Raw genomic sequence first — 18,726 nt, forward strand, 5'->3', positions numbered from 1 at the left:
GGCTTGAAACCCCTCATGTTGAGGAGGGCCTGGGACCCTCCATTCCCACAAGTGTACTTTAACTATCAGGCTGCCATGCAAAACGTGGATGGAGTCCCCTCTTCAATCTATTTTTCAATTGTTTTTGTTTTCAAGAGCACTACCCTCAGAAGAGGCCTTGATGCTCAAGGGCTTTCGCCGTGTAGCCTGGGTTAAGACCACAGAAGGATGAAGCTTTTTTCTGCCTCTCCTCTCCTCACTGGAACCATGCGCTACCTAAGAGCTCAAGAAAACTCCTAGCTCAGCATCTAGGAGCCCTGAATTGCCCTCAGGAGGTGTCTGATCTTGTTCTGGTTTGTATTAGGAAGTCTAAGTGTCTGAGCTATTCTACTAGGACCAATTACCTACTTCTTAGACATCAGAGGCAATAAGTCAGGCACCTGAAGATGGCTGGTGTAACTCAGATCCCACTCCAGACTGTAACCTCTACGTATACAGGTTTTTGTTATACCTGCTGTAGAGCACCAGTAGTTTAAACTGTCTGAGTCTGCTCAGAAGGATTTATTCTGTCCTGGATTTGGATGCATATGAGTGAACAAAGATGTGTGCAACTCTGGTCACACCTGTAAAGCATGCTGGTTTCTATGACTTCACGCATGACATCAGTAAATGTGCCCTTAGACAAGCAGCTAGCAAACTAACTGATCCATCAAGCAGTCACTGGGGCCTGCAAATTAAATACAAAGACAATCCTAAAAATGAAGATCATAAATGTTTCAGGCTAATTTATTCTGTAAAGCTGGATTAATAAAGCAGCGGCTCCTCTGTTAAAACATCATCTGCCAGGGAGCAGCCCACAAAGAATTACAGCAGGCGATTTTTATCTCTTTCCCACTCCTTCTCATTCCACCAAAAAGAAGGATTCATGCGGGAAAGTGCTGACACATCCTTAATCAAAGGTGTGTGAATTGCTCACATCAGTGTAATTTTATTATTCTGTTGCTGGGATACTTTAATAATAATAATAATAATGGTGATGATGATGCAAAATCTTATTAAGTCATTGAAGGATAATGCTTTGTTTTTCTACATTTATTTTTTAATTTATTAAGGAAGCCTGTTAACGCTACAAGAACAGACAGTATACATATTTTCTATAAATGGGCAGGGAAATTCATAACGAAATGTATTCCCGTGGTTGGTACAGTAAACACCCTGTGGTTCCAAAAAGGATCCAAGTGCTATGAGCACCTTGGAAAACATCAAACAGAGACTAGAAGGAAGGGAGTGTGTTGCATGAACATCACTGACTGTTGGGGATATGGTGATAGATTGAAATCTAGCCTGCCCTTTGGAGCTTGGTTTGGGAAGGTTCTTTCGCATGCTGTTCTCTGGCAGGGCTCAAATTTGGCAATTATTTGTTTAAACAAATAAACACAGAAAAATACCACCGTTCAGGAATGGGACATCATGTAACTTTGGCTCCAAATGCATTGCCCAAAGCAGTTTTGGATCAGTTGACTCCTAAGGCCTCTTCTCCCCTGCTTCTGTTGTGATAAAGCAGCAGTGCTCCTGCTCGTGGCCTGTGCAAGATTATGAAGTTTAATCTGTTTGTTCACTTAAATTGACTTCTGTCTGGATATACAAAAATTGCCTGAGACTATTTTTATCTCACTGACAGCCAGCCTCATAATTACTTCCTAAGGCTGCCACCCAAAGGCTGCTTCTTTTACCCTGCAACACTTCAGGTGTTAAAAAACCCCATTTAAGTCCCAAATGCAATAATCGCAAACAAAGTGATATTGCAGATGCTAACCCTTGTTCTCTAGATACTCTCTTGACATGAGCTAGTGTGGGGTTAGTGAACATTAATGAGCAAATTCCAAAACCATGGATGTCAGTTTTAAGTGATTGTTACTGGGTTGGGAATTGTGCCTTCGAAGTGCATTCTGGTTCCATACACAGGGAGTTAGAGGGAGAAGCTCTGTAGAAAAATATATCACCTCTTATGAGGAAGCAATTTGAATTGGGTCAGAGGAAGAAGGAAAGATGGCTGGACATCAAATGCTACAAGGAGGACAAGCATATTGGGAGAAATAAACCTAATGGCAAAACTGAATATCTTGTCACTGAAATGGAAACTCTTTGGAAATATGGAAGATAACTGGAGGGTTTAGAAGATACTTAACTCTCCGTCTGCAAGCAAAGGGCCAAAGAAAAGGGAGTCAATCAAAACCAAAGCTTTTTTTCTTACAAGATCAGGCTTGGGTATTCTTGTTACATTTAGCTGTTTTCAGTTAACTGAAGTGGAGGAGGGTAGGTATGAAATTGCATTACAGAATTTTAAAGTGTATAGAATTCAAAAGCCAAAACTGGAACTCAGTGAAAAAGAGTTTTTAGTATTTGACTGACAAAGGAAAGTTTAATTGTAGAACAGATTGTGACTTTGATCTAATGCTGAAGAGTTGTTTAGGGGGAAACTTCAGTGGATCTCTTCGTGAGAGACCAGGCCACACTGAACTCAAAATAAAACTCAATAACAGACGCAGAATTAACCCAACACGGCTGTTTTAAATTTGCCAGCTGAATGAAATTTGAGTCCACAATGACTTTTATAGTGACCAGATGGTGATTGGTAGCCTGGACTGGATAGAGAAAGCGAAATAAAGAGTTCAGGGTCAGGAAAGCTTGTGAACTTCATCTCAGAGGAGACCAGCCCCAGGCATTCCTCATGGACTTCACTCTATCAGAAGATACCAGAGCTGTCTACCCAAGGCAGTCCATTTATTAACTTTACACTAGACACTAGTACATGAGTTCTGATATTGCTGAAAAGACTGGCATTAAAACAGGAGGCGTTGTGGTGAAAAGTGAGTGTTTATCTTTATTGCAGGATATATTTGCATTTCATATGTAAGAAAAATAATATCCCGTAAATTGCAACACTTCATTTTAACAGTGGTGTGAAAACAAGTACTGGGTTAGAAGTATGTCAAGCTCTTAGTATCCTGAAAAAATCGTTGGAAGAGGGGAGGACTAAAATCCTTCAGGACATGCCTAAGGACATATTTCAAGGGATGGAGAAGCTCTCCACAGGGTGGAGGTGTCAGGGAGTTTACCATAAAGCTGCTTTCTTTTACCCTAAAGCTAGAAGAAGAGATGGATAGGTAGAGAGATTGATAGATCTGTTAAGCAGTAGAGAAAGTAAAAGAACATAACTGGTAGAAGTGAAAGCTAAAATCCTCTCCCTGTGTACAGACATGTACGATGGGAATATTTTCTATTGCCAAGAAAAAGTGTTTATTTGTGTGATAATAGCTATTTTTCTAGGTGCATATTCCAGTAGACAGAGTTGGAAGAAAAGAGCACATATCTATGCTTTTGGAAGACAACATGACTTTGGGACGCTGTTTGCATACCGAAATGTTTTACCAGAAACCACGACATAATTTTCTCTGTATGTGGAGTGTAAACATTTATTGAGATGACATTTTGATTGGGAGTAGAGGAATGGAAGTTCAGAGACAAAGGCTCTAGGGAAGACAGAAATTCTGGACTAGAGTAAGCTAACAAAAACTTACATACTACGTAGTAGGAATAACATACTTGGGAGAAGTCAAGAGGTGGGTTATAGCCAGCCCAGCCAGTCTACTACCAACATGACTGTCCCAGTAAAGAAGGGATAGAGAGGCTGTATAGAGCTTTGCACATATCTATAGATGCATCTGATGTCCTCAAACCATCAGTCTGAGAGTACTCAGTACAACATTACCCACAATGCTTCAATTAAAAATTAAAGAATGATGGCATTTCCACATAATAGAATCTGGGGCTATCTATAATAGTTAAATAAAAACAATCAAACCAAAAGTGCTTCTATAGGTCAGCAGCAACATACATAATAAGTGTGCAAGTAATAAAATGAGTTTACTCAGAACTGGCTCTTACGTGATAGTCTCCCTCTTTCCAACCACATGCTGGATCGTTGTCCTGCCTCTGACGCCCTTCTCCCACTCAATTTGTTCTTGCTCCTTTCAGTCACCCCGGTGCTGCTCCACATCTAATTTTGTGAGGGATATCTCCGAGTGCAAATCCTCCAGGATTTATTTTTGAGGTACAATATCTCTGAGGTGTATGGGTAAACTGCACAAGAGCCTGGGGATTAAAAAGAATGCAGCCCTGAGTTACTGCAACAATGAGCCTGAAGGTGAGGCATTTTGGGAAACATCCAAAAGAGCATTTCACTGTCTTTTTAGAGCATTATAGTCAAAACTGGAGGCCATTGGCTGACAGAAATAGCAATAAACCTCCAAAATGTCTATATAATAGAGACTGATCATGAAATTTTTAATGCTGAAGCCAGAAAGGGACTAGAACATTTCTTTTTCTCCACCTGAAGGATTTTTTTTTCTTTTCTTCTTTTTTTTTCTTTCTATTATATTTCTTTTCCTTTTTTCCTTTCTTGTCTTATTTCCTGGTTGCTTGCTTGCTTTCTTCCTATGTTTCTTTTGTTTTCATTGCCTTCTTTACAAAGCATGGTCTTGAGTTTTGAATATTAACTGAAAGGGAATTATTTTATTTTCTGAATGTATTCTCCAGAGTATTTGCTGACTAGTCTCTGGAACGTTTTGCTGACTACAGCCAGAGTTAGGCATCCTGCATGTCAATATTATTTTAAAAGAATCTTGTCTGCTTTCAAGAGAATTGTAGGCTGGAGTTGCCATATCTATAGTTTGGGCTGAGGGCCTGTAGTAAATATGTAGGTGATTAGCATATCGTGGCTAGGATAAATATGCTCAGGCATCTGAGAAATGTGTTGGAATCACATTATGCCATCTAAACACACCCTAAGAGATCCTGGCAAAACCACTCCTTAAGCCACTCTGTCTTGTGGTTACACTGTGCAGCTCACAATCTGACATGCATTGCAAGGTATGTCCGGAACTTAGTACCTTTTCTGACCATTTGAGTTTCCTATTTTTATTTGTTTCCTCCTGGAAGAAGTGGCTTTTTATTTTCTCATGGTTCTTTTGAAGATTTACTGACCAAATCTTGTCTACTGTTTCTGCTGTTTTCCTGCAAATTCTGTTATATGGAAAAGAACACATATTTAAGTAGAAGGAAAAAAGCAGTAATGTCTGCAGGGAATCTCTTAAAATTAGGCAAGTTTATGATTACCTAAAAATGGATGTCCTTCTGCCCCAAGATCTTTTCTATGCACTGCACTATGCTTATCAGTATCTGCTTGTCTACATCAGACTCACTTCTCCCTGACGCTTGCTTGCCACTGCTCTGGGTTTCCCCAGCATTTTTTTTGCAGTATTTATACAACCCCATTATTATATATAATTTTATCTTATTAGCGATCAGTCTTCTAGGTGTTAACATTTACCATTACAGGAGGCAGGAGCTCTTAAAAATCTACCTTTCATCTAGCTCAAATTAATCTGACATATATGTATTACACCTCAGAAAAAGCTGACTCCATGAAAGTTATCTTATGCAACTCCACCATGCAATCTGCATGACACCTCATGACTTCACAAATATTACCTGGAGCTGACAATGCTAGGGAGACATTTTGTTCCAGAATAAATCTAGGTTACACTGGGATTAGGCAAAGATATACCCATTCTCTTCAATTTGCCATGGTGTCATAACTTTAAACACTCTGTTGACTATTCATTTATTCACACAGTCAAAATCCCGAGAGTTCATTGTGATTCATTGTACATCTCTCACTTTCCCTCCCATTTCTTCCCTGTTTAAACAGGTAGTGCCTGTCGAGGGCCTGATCCAAAGGGCATGAAGTCATTACTAAGATGCTGAGAATTCGGGGCCTTGGGGATGAGGGGGAAACAAACCATCCAAGAGGAGGAGTGTCAAGGAGAAGACATTGTAGTGGAGCCAGGGACATGGAAAAGGCCACAGAGCTTGCTGGGAAAGGAAGGAAAGGGTCTGCACAGTCTCCTTATGCTGCAGGGAGATCCTGCAGGGTTGGTACAGTCAGCAAGCAAAGGTTATGCCAAAGTGTTGCAGCCTAGCCCCAGGTGGGACATCTCTGCTCCTCTCAGCAGCCTCTTTTCCCCTCTTCATTATATGCCTCTGAACTTCCCTCCAAATTTCCCTCTTCCTGCTCCACCTTTTATTGATCCTGTGGCCAAATTCCTTGATAGCAGTTAACAGTCTTCTCTGAGGTTTTGCTAAACTGCCTGCTTTACCATGAGGGCCTCCCTGGTGGGCTGTTGCAGAGTTTGAAACAGCTATTTGTGAAGAAGCACTGTTCAGTGAAGCACGGGCTTCTCTGTGTGTTGTAAAGCAAGCTGCGGTGTGAGCAGGATGAGTAGCTGGGAAAAATGGGGAGTCAGTATTCGGGAAGGACCTGTGTTGTGTGCCTCTAGGCAAAGGGGGAGGTCACAGCTAAAATATATGATTTTGAACCTCAGTATGCAAGGAAGACCTCTCAGCATGGTCTTCCTCATTGTCCTGCTTAGTGTAGGATCTCTTATCTAGGACTTTGCACAGAGTGAGAATTTGGTGGGTGATTTGTTGTCAGTTAGTTTATAAAATAGATGAAGATATAGAAGCAGTGGGGGGAACTAAGTTGCATAGTACCGTTCAAGTGAAGGTGAATGGTAGGAAAAGTAAATAGTCTGAAATCTAGCAGATGAATTTGTGCTCTGTGGCTGTGTGCAATATTATTCAGACTGCAAATCTGTAGCCAGTCAATAACATATTTGCACGAATTCAGCATCTCACCATTGACTCCACCAGGCAGGTTCAAATTCCATTAATACATTAACACATCAATACAATGGCTTGCTGATTATCACCAATACACCTGCAGACTGAATTGTTTTGCTCTGAATGCTAAGGACGAGAGTCTAAGGATATGGCTCAAAGTAAACGCTCTCTTAGGAGACTCACTCCTGTGAGGAATATTGGTTGGATGAAGAGCAAGTTTCTAGAGATATGAGGTCTACTTTGCAGTACCCTTGGGGGACAGAAAGATTTTAAAGCAAGATAGACATGTGTAGCCTACTTGTTGTTCTGAAACCCTTTTGTCTCTAAATGCTTTGTTCCTTGTACTAAACAAACAATAGTTTGCTTAAATGGGTTTCTGATCACCGCATACACCGTTGATCATAACTTGCTTCAGGGAGGCAGTGCGGGTGCTGGCACTGAGTCAAATCTTGGGGCTAAGCATGCCTGATATCCAGGCTCTTGTGGCCTATGACTGGGGCTCAGCTTTGGAGCAACAGGAGCAGCAATGGCTCAATGCCTGATGGTTTAAGGGGTGCAGAGTGGGGAGAGATGTGGGGAGAAGGAAAGCTATCTCCCAGACCGTGACATGTCCAAAGAGGGCTCGGATTGTGGTCCACTTGTGTTGCTGATGGTATTACGCGTTTTAAAAAAGTGACATGTGCTGCTGTTCAAAAGGCTGCTCATGGAAATTTTTAAAATACTAGCTCTAAGTATTGTAGTCATTAATTAATAATATGCATTGATATAGCACCATAAGTGTCCATGGCACTTTACAGATAACAATATTCTTAACTGTTGGGAATATTAGGTCTAAGCACTTGGAAGACATCCAAATGATATAAGTAGATACGGTCTACTGTTTATATTTGTAATTTGGTTAGGTCCTTTTGATTTACCTTCTAGACAGAAATTGCTGAGGGCAGTGCCTGCATACCTTCTACAACTGGGACCTTTGAGTGACCAAAGTAAATGTATACAAATGCTCTTGAGACGTTGTTACTAAAGGAATCATGGATGATTGTCTGCTGTCCTGATTCTGAGTATTGCTACGATCCTTGTGCACAGCAGACTGAGTAACGGTTCTGCAGGGACTGGACCACCCATCTCCAGTGATGGCTGTGAGTTTGAAAGAACAGAAAAGTAAAAATATCTACCTGTCTCTTGTGGTGCTTTGGGCAAATACACTCATCTGTGTAACAGATCTATCCAGAGGAAAATAAGGCCAGGTGAGAGGAAGGCTAACTCTAAACACCACTGAGCCAGAACAATAGTCCATACTGATTAAAACACTGGATTAGCCAGGAGGTGTAACTTTCTGCTGCTGTCTGTGTTCCCTGGCGTGAAGGAATCTAAAGAAAGAGCAGGAAGAAGACGGATGCATGCATTTTTGGCAAGAACAGCAGCTAGCTCTGGCTTAATGACCCTAGACAACCTGGGGCATAGTAGAGAAGCAGGTTTAATTAGGCAGCAGGTCTAGGGAAGTTGGGAGATATGGCACTGCACATAGATGTTGCTTTTCTGAATTCTCAGAGACTTGTTATGAGAGAAATACATGTCCCTTGCCAAGCCCAAAGGGGAAAGGGCTTAGCACAGGGGTGGAGACTTGCTCTCCCCACAGGTGGCAAAGTTTCAGGAGCTACATGGCATCTGCGCAAGTCCCATACCAGACATGCTCACTCAAACCATAGGGAGAGAGATGAGCTGGTTACTCCTGTCCACCCTTTTGCAATTCCGAGGTCAGAGAACCTGTTGAATACAGCATACAGCATACCCTGAATTGTCCTCTTCCTCCCTCCTACAGCAAAACTGCCACGGCTGTGCTGACTTAGTAAGCTTCTGGAGAAGATTTTTATGGTGAGCAGGACTTGTCCCTAAAGCAAAAGGAAAGTGGGAAGGCTTGGCTCTCCAATTGCTGCTATAAAGAAGAGAGCTTTGCTCCTTCTCCTTGGCTGGAGGGCAGACCAGCATTGCACCATCATTTCTGGTGGCTCATGAGCTGTCTCTCTCTCTTGCTCCCACCTATTTTAACCCTTGTATTATTAGTTTTTCTCTGTTTTCTCTAGACTGCTCCTCTTTTCTCACTGCCTCTCCTTAGAGTGTTGATTTTGGAGAGTTATTTCGAAAGCAGAATGAAGAGTGAATTATTCTGTGCTCTTTGGTGCTTATGATTTTCAGGGTGAATGGTCTTGTATACATGTAAAACTGGCCAGGAAATTTAATGAGCTCCAGTGAAGGTAAAGCTAAATGAATGCTAATGGAGAAAACCAGTGAAGGTGTTCCTCCAAGCTCTGCCAGGGTTAGAGGCCACAGTATCATAGGAGAGCACTTTCTCCCTTTGAAAGACCACGTCTCACCCTGGTTAGCAGATTGGATGGACCTTGACAGAGGATGTGAGGGGCTTTGGCCTCACTGAATTTGGAACTGGGTTCCCATTTAAAATATGAGCAAAATCATAGCCAAACAATAGATTTCTCACATTTCTTTAAAACTAAAATCCCTGCCTTGTAGAGGTCTAAAATGTTTTACTGTGTTTTCTTACTTTCTGGTTTTGAGCTGACCGTGAACCTCATGAGACGACTTGCTCCTGTGCATTCCAGTGGTTAAGTAAGTAACCATTTTTCTAAAGTCTTCTGAGGTCAGAGCAAGAGTGCCAAGTCTTTTGAGGTTCTACCTCTAAAAGGCAATTTTTAAAAAGGAGAAAATTCACATTTGAATTCCGTCTTCAGGTTCTGCTTCAGTACGTCTCCAGGTTCAAGGCCCACGCCCACATGAAGGCTTTTAAATACCTTTCTAGTCTAAAAAAGGATTATGGAAAGATATTACTTCCTTACCTTACAGATCTGGGCTCTGTACATGTTCACACTGATGACTGTTTACTTTATTAGGTACAAATAAAGTGGTTTTTGTTTACTGTGTTCCCCTCCTTGTATTCCTGCTGCTCTTGACATACCTCTAGAGGAACATGCTGGATTTCACTCTGGTTCTCATCTCATTGGCAGGATCTGTGATTGAGTCTGTACAGCTGCTTTGCAGAGTGAACCCTTGTGCTTCTCATCCTTGCTGTGGTTACCCTGTGCTGTGGTGCCCTTTGCACATTGCGTTTCTGCCTTCTTGAAGGATCTACACTACACCCAAGTAGAGGGATATCTGGTGAAACAGAAGATCCAAGGGATCATGCAGACAGATATTTAACCTCAGGGGTTAATACAGTTATTTGGTACAGGTCTCTCTTTAGTTCTTTCATTCGTACTGTATTAGGGGTGTAATGCAATTTGAAATAGCACCTCTGTACTTTTGACAGGCACAATGAACCATGGGTCGCTTTGAAAACCTAATATGCCTGGGAAAATAAATGGCATAAACTATAAACAAAATGCCTTTCAATGATGCATTGATAAGAAAAAACTGGTATTACGGCTCTCTGGGAAATAGGTATCATTCCCAGTAGTGATATTTTGCATATTTTAGTCAGGACTGGGAACCACAGGAGGTACAGTGCTTTCCTGTCAGGACTTGATTGTAGAATTTGTACATAGTGAAAGCATGCCAAACCCTACCCTTATTAACTGTTTGACTATTCCTACAGGCCCATACATATAATCTATGTGGTTGCAAAACAGGAACAGTTGCAGGACAAAGAACATATTGTTAAATTAAAGAGTTTCACAGTTATTGCCTGCAGTATGCAGGGGAAAAAAAAGAAACGTAGCAGGAGATTGTGAAGGCATGTATATAAAGCTGAAAGAAAAGAGAATGCCAAGTTCAGCGAACTCACTGAGTTCCTGCTCCTGATGCAGAGAAAGTAAATGAACAGCTGGTTTAACCTACTTCTTTCCTAACTGAACTATATTGTGTTTCCCTTATTAGTTGGCAGTATGCTTTGATTTAGAACAACATATCCACTGAAGAAATGTCCGACATAGTTTGATGCTGCACCTGTTTGCTTACCCCAAGCCCCAGTCTTCAAATAATCTTTCACTCCTGCCTGGTGGCTAAATGCTTTCATAGATCCCATTTTGTGCCTGTTTGTGTATAGGTGTCTCTAGCTGTGTACTAGCGGTACCTGTAGAAAACAGTAAGTTAATTGTATTCCCAGTGTGCTTCTTATTTAGGCAAAAATATTGTCTGACCAAACAGTCCATTGCTTCCATATCTGTGATTGCATCCAATTTGCTTTCGTTTTTATAAATTTTGTAGTAGTTTTTCCACATTACTTGCTATCATTGCTATAGTGCTTTGCCTGCCTCCCTGTTTTTGGCATTAAGCAAGCAGACAATTTAGCAAGTAGGGACGAGCTTACTTCCTACCGCTATGCTGGGAGAGATTCCTGCTCTGCCCCAGCCCTATGACAGAGTCAAAATTCCTGTTTCTCTCGGTTCTCAGCTCCTTCTAAATTTGTACTGAAGTGGAATTTGGACATCAACAACCACTGCTAGCTCTGGTGGCTCCAAGGGTTGTGATCAACTGTGCCCCTGTTAGAAAAATTGAAATGCAAAAGGCTAGCATTGGACCCCCAAAAGCAGAACACTAACATCAATAGGGATAATACTGGCAAATATGAGTTTCATGAATCATCTGTAAAATCTACATTTGGTGCTAAGTTTGAATCCACATTTCTTAAAGATTTGGGATACGAGACTAAGAGGAGAAAGCCATGTTCTCATGCCATTTAATATACATTATTATTCCTACTTTGCATGTAGTTTATGATCTTTATCTTGAAAAACCCCACTACTGATGTCACCAAGGAGGATTAAATCTGACCAGGTTCTGCCACTGTAACTTTGCCCTTTTAACTTTGAGCAAAGCCATGCAGCTTGCACCACCAGTTTCTTATTAGGCACTTTCAGAAGACTTTGATCATCACTGATCTATTCTACATTTAGTTGCATCAGTGACATAGAGATGAAAGTCTGGTCTCACTGCTATTCCTTCAAGCTGTAAGAACCCTTACTAGCTCGTGCACAGCAATTATAGTTTGGCCCATATTTAGTGGCACCTTTTGCTGTCTGCAGATAGGCATAAAATTAACCTAGCTGTGGTGGTTTTACGCTAGTGGAAGAACTGGCCTGATGGATTGGCAAATGTTTCAGTGGTCAGCAGAAAGCACAGTCCAAACTGGAAACCTCATTATCCACTCACTCTGTGTGATAATGTCCAGAAAGATGCTTTCCTATTTTTTTTTATTTTTTGAGCATGGATATTTTCTCCCAAATGACCCTGTATTGTTGAAATAGGTACATGATATTTTGCCAAAATATCAGACTTCAGGGAATTTTGAGAAATTATGTATTTGGATAAGATCATTGTATGTGGTTTAACCCCAGCCAGCAACTGAGCATCACACAGCCACTCACTCACTCCCACCCAGCGGGACAGGGGAGAGAATTGGAAGGGTAAAAGTGAGAAAACTTGTGGTTTGAGGTAAAGACAGTTTAATAGGGAAAGCAAAAGCTGCAACCTGAAATTCTATGAATTTATGAACCAATTGTATGAGAAAAGGATACTAATACGAAACATCAGTGATTGCTCTTGACACACATTGCCAAGTTTTTCAGTAGTGACTTTTACATAAACAGGAAGAATGTGCAAATTAAATTAGCTGTTGACAAAAAGCTGAGAGGCATCATCAATACAGCAGAGGATCAGAATATGGGAGGTGATGAAGAATTTTGATGAGTGAGCCAGTAGAAATGGATGTGTGTGTAACCATATGAGGTGCAGGTTCATGTGCTTAGTGAATAATCACAAGAATTTCCCATATAAACTGTGGTTGCATCTACTAAAAATGACAGAAAACAGAAAGAGTAGTGTGCACTAGTCAGTCACAGGCTAATTAGGTATCACTGTGGTGATGTGGCTGTAAAAGAGCAAATGCCAAATAGCAGATAAGGTATTACAGAATCACAGAATCACAGAATCACAGAATCACTAGGTTGGAAAGGACCTTCAAGATCATCAAGTCCAACCATTAATCCAGCGCCACCATGTCCCCTAAACCATGTCCTGAAGCGCCACATCCACACGTTTTTTGAACACTTCCAGAGATGGTGACTCCACCACCTCCCTGGGCAGCCTGTTCCAATGCCTGACCACTCTCTCAGTGAAGAAATTTTTCCTAATATCCAATCTAAACCTCCCCCGGCGCAACTTGAGGCCATATTTTGAGTAGTCATAAGGAAATACTGCTTCCATTGTTCTCAATTAAAAAAAAAACCACAAAACAAACCAGGAGTTGGAACAACAGAAAGTTCAAAAAGAAACGAAACATTTCAACTAAAGGCAATTTTTGGCATGAGAATGAATGGCCATCAGCTGTCAACAGGTAAAAATTCAACTTGACAAAGAAGGCTCCTAACTTCCAGACTTTAGGACAATTTCTCATGATGAGCCACAACAGCAAAACCTTGTAACATTTCAAACTGGAGTTTGCAGAGAGAATTTCTGAGTTTGACTAACTGTGATACCAGGGATAATTTTTGATCATCCAGAACATCCCTGTTAGGATCCTAATTACACTAAAAGACCTTAATTTGCACAGCTTCACCTGGGACTTCCAGCCACCACATCTGCCCACTGAGCCCAGAGGTCTATTTATATTTGGGTCTGGGCCTCCAGTACCTCTTACACCTATGATACTTACCTATAATCATAGGTGTACCTAGAACGGACATTGGGCATACCTTGTAGTTTTATTTCCTTTTGTTCCTGACTTGACTTCTGGTTAAACTCTGAACCTCATTTGCACTTTGTCATGTGTGGAACTGTTAATAGACCCTGTTGCCAGCACGCGGCTCTGCCTGCTATGTTTAGATGTTGTGGGTGAGAGCACAACCTGTGCCAAGGTTACCCTCAGCTGCTAGCTCATCCTTTCTTGAGGAGCAGTCCTACTCTTGCTGCTCTCTGACAACCCTATTGTTGTTATGTTCATGCACTCCTTAAATAGCTTGTTACATTCCAAAACTTTACAGGCAATATTGATATTAATGAGTCAAGCCTGCCACTGCTCCCTGAAAGGATAGCTTAGTTATTCTCTGTCACTACTTCACAGTTATCAGAGTGAATGCAAAAGAGTTGCACAGTTGCTACTGTAAGTAGAGAACTCAAAATCAAACTTAGTCCACTCCTCCAGCCGCTAGCCTGCATGTCTTCCCTCAAGAAAGCCTCATTGTGTGGGCAGTGGATAACATGCAGGGTATGTATGCTCATGGTTAATGAAAGTATATCAGACCTTGCCTGCAGCAGTTTGCAATCTGAAATAATTACATGTCATCATAGTGCGAGTTCTCCTTTCCCCAGCTTCATGTTTTGCTATAGCACATGTGAGTGTTACTATGAATTATATCATGCTATGGCACACCAAGAGCACATCCTGAAATAACAGGATACAGGGAACCTGGTAGAATACAAAGAAGCTGTGGAAAAGTAAAAGAATTTATTTGCAGTTAATTAATAAGCTATTCTATTTGTTGGAAACAACCATTAAACTAACATCAAAACAGCAGGTTGCAGTAATTTAACTTCTATTAACTGTCATGGAATTTGGTTTTATCCTAACTGCAGTTTATTTTTAAAATTTTGAACAGGTTCAAACACATATATCCAGTGTTGTCAAGATCCACACCCTTATCTGATCCATAAGCGTGGTGAATAGCTATTGGCCAAAAATGTCTCTGACCCAAAGCTTCAAAGAGAGATCAATCCAAGTGATCTCAGATGCAAGTGAGGAGTGGAGCCACACTGACTGCAGTACTGGGTTCCAGGCTCACAGTCCATGGAGTGAACAAAGTCTGTTGTAACTTAAAAAAAAAATCACATAGAATCGAACTTTGTAAGATTGATCCATTTGCTCATTCACAGAAGTTGTCTTATCTCAATTTAATTAAAATAAATGCAGATGTTTTATGAGAATGTGAATCAGTAACACTCCTATCTCCAAACCTACTATTCATGAACATGTGATTTCAAAATCTGGATTTTAATTTTTGTGAAGGCTGACCTATTTGGTCGCAGTATTCACATTTGGTCTTCTATCATGCAGTCTGTACCATAAACTCAGATCTATTTCAAATCTAAGTCCAGATCTACTATTAGTATTATTATGCATATTGAAATACACTGATGAACTGAGCATTAATATAGTATGAATCAGATTAATTAATATCAATCTGAACTATGCTTGCAGATTGGAATTAACGACTAATTGTTGGGGGCACCGAGTAATGCAGTCAAAGGAATGCTGTACACCAAAATGGTACAGTCATGTGAAATCCTGTCATTGTTGGATGGCTGTAGGGATTTAACATTCAATTTACTTTCTTCTAGGAAATATACCTGAAGTATTCAGCACTTCACACTCAGCCCATATGCAATAGTTTACATATGGTACAGTGATGTGGGCATTTAATAAAATGAGAGATAGTCCAACTAGCCTCTCCTATTTAAAAAAGTCAAAATGTTACTTGTGTGACAACCTTGAGACATCAACCAGGATGACCTGTTTTAAATAATGTGGAGAAACACAACTGCTTCAGCCACTTGCCTGTTCTCCTGATTACTGAAGAGAGTGGTGCTCCTGATTTACAGAAGAAAACTGCCATTTTAGATTTGTAACGATTTCCAGCGTTTAGTTTACCTCCCAGCCTGATTCTCGGCAGCTTGGATGCAAAAGTGTAAGAAACACACTGTGACTTCCTTTGTATTAAAATCCTGTCTAAGGTCCATCTTTAGGAAATATCTACTAAAGTCTGTTGTGGACAGATGAAAGCAAGGGCATGCCAGCAGGGTATGAATCAGCTGTGATCCAGAAGATGCCTGACAGTGTTAGTATGGTGCTGAGTCCAAGCTTACCTTGGGCTTAGACAGACACAACTGCAGCAGGTTGGCTTCTGGTGGTATTGGACAGTGGATATATAATTATACTGAACTACTCTATTGCCTCAGATTCTTCCCTCATTTACACCAGTCCAGCTTCATGGAGGTCAGTAGCTTTGAAGTGGTAAGAGAAGTATTTGGCTTAGTTCCTCCATTTTATGCAAATATCCTATGTAACATCAAAAAAGGAAATTTAGAGAGGAGGTGGAATAGCATTTAGAAATCAAGACCAGAAAATGCCTGCTTGCTGTTGAAGTGTGTATTACTGCTGAATAGTAGCTATAGTTGAGTTGTCAAGGGAAGTTTTTCCTTAAAAGGTAATTCAGAGTCTGAGGTTCAAGGAAACCATCGCAACTTTCATGTATTTACTTACCAAGGACTGAATGCAGAACCTCCAGTGATTGAACAAGCTGCTACAATTTGAATACGGGATAAAATCCATGTTCAAACTGCTTTACTGTAGACATAAAATTTAAGTGTGATAAAGTTAGCAGGTACCTGATCCATCAGGGTGATTCATGCCACCTAAGCTGGGCACCTAGGATTCTACACACAGGCAGTGGACAATTTAGGAACTCAACAGAGGACAGTATTGCTCTTCATTGCCAATATAGTGAGTTTACTGAACGTTTATAGGTGTGATTCATTTTTGCAAGACACTGAGTGGACATTTGTCTAACTTCTGGGAAACAGTAGGCAAAGGTATATGTCTGGACAAGTACCGGAGTTTGGTCTTTAAATGTCCTGATGCATGGAGGAGTCAGAAGAGTGAGTGTTGTTTTGATGCTGTTAGTATTAGGCATAGTCTGAGCACATCTAATAAGTCTGGCCTCTCTGAGGTAGCGTGTCAGAGCCTCATTGTCTGCCTCTGAGCTGCAACAAGTTAGATGTCTGTTAGAGCAAACCTGGCTGCTCCTGAGCACTCATAGAAGAAAAGGTTGTAGCACCTCAGGAACTCTGAGCACAAGAAGCTGAATAGATTTTTCACTACCTCCAATATCACACAGTCCTGAATACTGGACCCGGTCATAATTTTGGACCTAGAGGTTGTTTTCACGGATAGCCTAAATTCATTGCAATCCCTGCACCTACTCGGTGACAAGTGGTGTGATTCAGCGGACATAACCAAGGCGCAGAGCAGGGAGTTAGCTGATGTCAATGGGAAAGGAGAGTACAAGGACTTGGGTGCAAAGGAGGTGACTGAACATGGCCCTAGGCACCCAAATTCCACAAAGACAAACATGGCCCAAATTCTCTGGCTAGCAGTGGTGGCACATTTCTACACCCTGTGACTTGAGCCCATGAGCACCGCAAGATCTATGTTACTAGAGGTGAGGGACCCAGTGCTGGACTTGCAGTGACCCTGGCCAGAGGTTAAGTGCTGGTATCTTCTTCCTGCCTACCTACATACTGGGTGGTTTTACTTGACACCGAACATAACCAGGAAGGAACTGCCGCAGTCCAGGGTGTAAGACAATTAGCCGAATTGTTTCTCCTAAAATTGGATTTGATTTACAGGCTTTTTTCACTCCTTCAGAGCTCATGCTCAAGAATTAATATGGCAATTATCGATCCCTTTTGTATACTATGGAAAAGGAGGTTCTAATCCTCAGAAGTGGATTTGCTCTGCTGACACATAAACAAAACCCTGGAGGGAGGAAGGTAAGGCATAAAGAAGTGTTGACAAGCTGTACACCACTTGGTTATGCAAACGCAGATGCGGTAAAGGGCAAAGAGCAACAATTTTGCAAAAGTTGAAAGTGTGGGAACACTGGCGGTTGCTCTTTAATGATTATAACACAAAGGAATGCTGGCAACTTCTCTCATTGACTTTACATTATCAAGCTGAGTCAGTGATGAGTAATAAGATATACTATTGGAAATCTCCTTTAATGTACCAGATTTTTATTTGACACTTTAATCCCCTAACTGACACATGTAAAGCTTTCTATGAAATAGTGTGGTGGTCCTGATAACACCAGAGAACTTCTGTTTGCAGATGTAGTGCATCATTGTTTGGAGATCAGGTCTGTGTGTGCTGCCTTGGTTGCTTGTAGCAGGGATTAGGAAAGTAAAAGGGGAATGAGGTAGAGACCTCATGGGTAAGCTTGTCATAAGTGTGTTTTATGTAGTTTTTGTCCATGGGTGGCCAGTTTGACACATCTGCCTTGCTCTTATCTTCCACAGATTAAGTCCTTTAAAAGAACATTTCCAAGCTGACATCCACAGTTGTGTCTCAGTACTGTAGCTGTTCCGTCTCTGCATTAGCACAGCTTGCCAGCCTAGCTCTGATGTCAGCAGCTAGTGGAGCTGGGTCGGTAAGTACAATGTTTGTGTTCCAGGTAGGAAAAAAAGAAAGGTTCGTTTCTTTTTCCGCTAAGTTTGTGTGTCTGTGTGTAGGGTCCCCAGTTTCTGTGGTGGTACAGGCCCTGCTCTCACAAGCCAAAGAGGTTGTTTGTCAAGGCAAAAGATAAAAGATTCCTGCAGCCGCTCAAACACATTCCTCATCTATTGATTTCTACCTCTGCAGTCAGCTCACAGGTTGGCATTTGTTGCAGACCCCATCAAATTTGCACAACCTATTTTTATGTCTCTTGACCTTAGATGCCCCAAAGTGCTGATGAGCTAAATACAAGCCCTGAACACAAGAATATTGTTAGAAAATAACAGTGTATGTGAGTACACATGGCAGAACTAACACAGGGAAAGGTCTGAGGGAACACTTGCTGTCCTTTTATGACCTATTCAATGGAAAGAGTAGATAAGAGACTTTACTGTAGAATTTCCTTCCACTGGCTGCTGTGATGATGAAGCTGGTTAGTTTAGAAAAGCTTATTTTGGAGAAACTGTAGTGCAGATCTGCCTCTTCAGAGATTTAAGAGGAAAGGATTTTTCTTCCCACTTTTTCTTCAGATATTCCTAAATTGCAGCTCAATAATTCAAGCCAGGACATGCAAGGAGCACGTTCCTTAAGGTATGCTCACAACTACGCAGTCTGTCAGCAAGTGAAAATCATTCCATTGCTACATCACCCAGGCAGACATCTGAGACATAAACAGGGAGGTTTCCATGCCGCTTGCTCTCCAGCTTTTTCTTTGGATTTGGCTT

Source organism: Phaethon aethereus (assembly GCF_964289735.1).
Source record: "Phaethon aethereus genome assembly, chromosome: 2".
NCBI lineage: Eukaryota > Metazoa > Chordata > Aves > Phaethontiformes > Phaethontidae > Phaethon > Phaethon aethereus.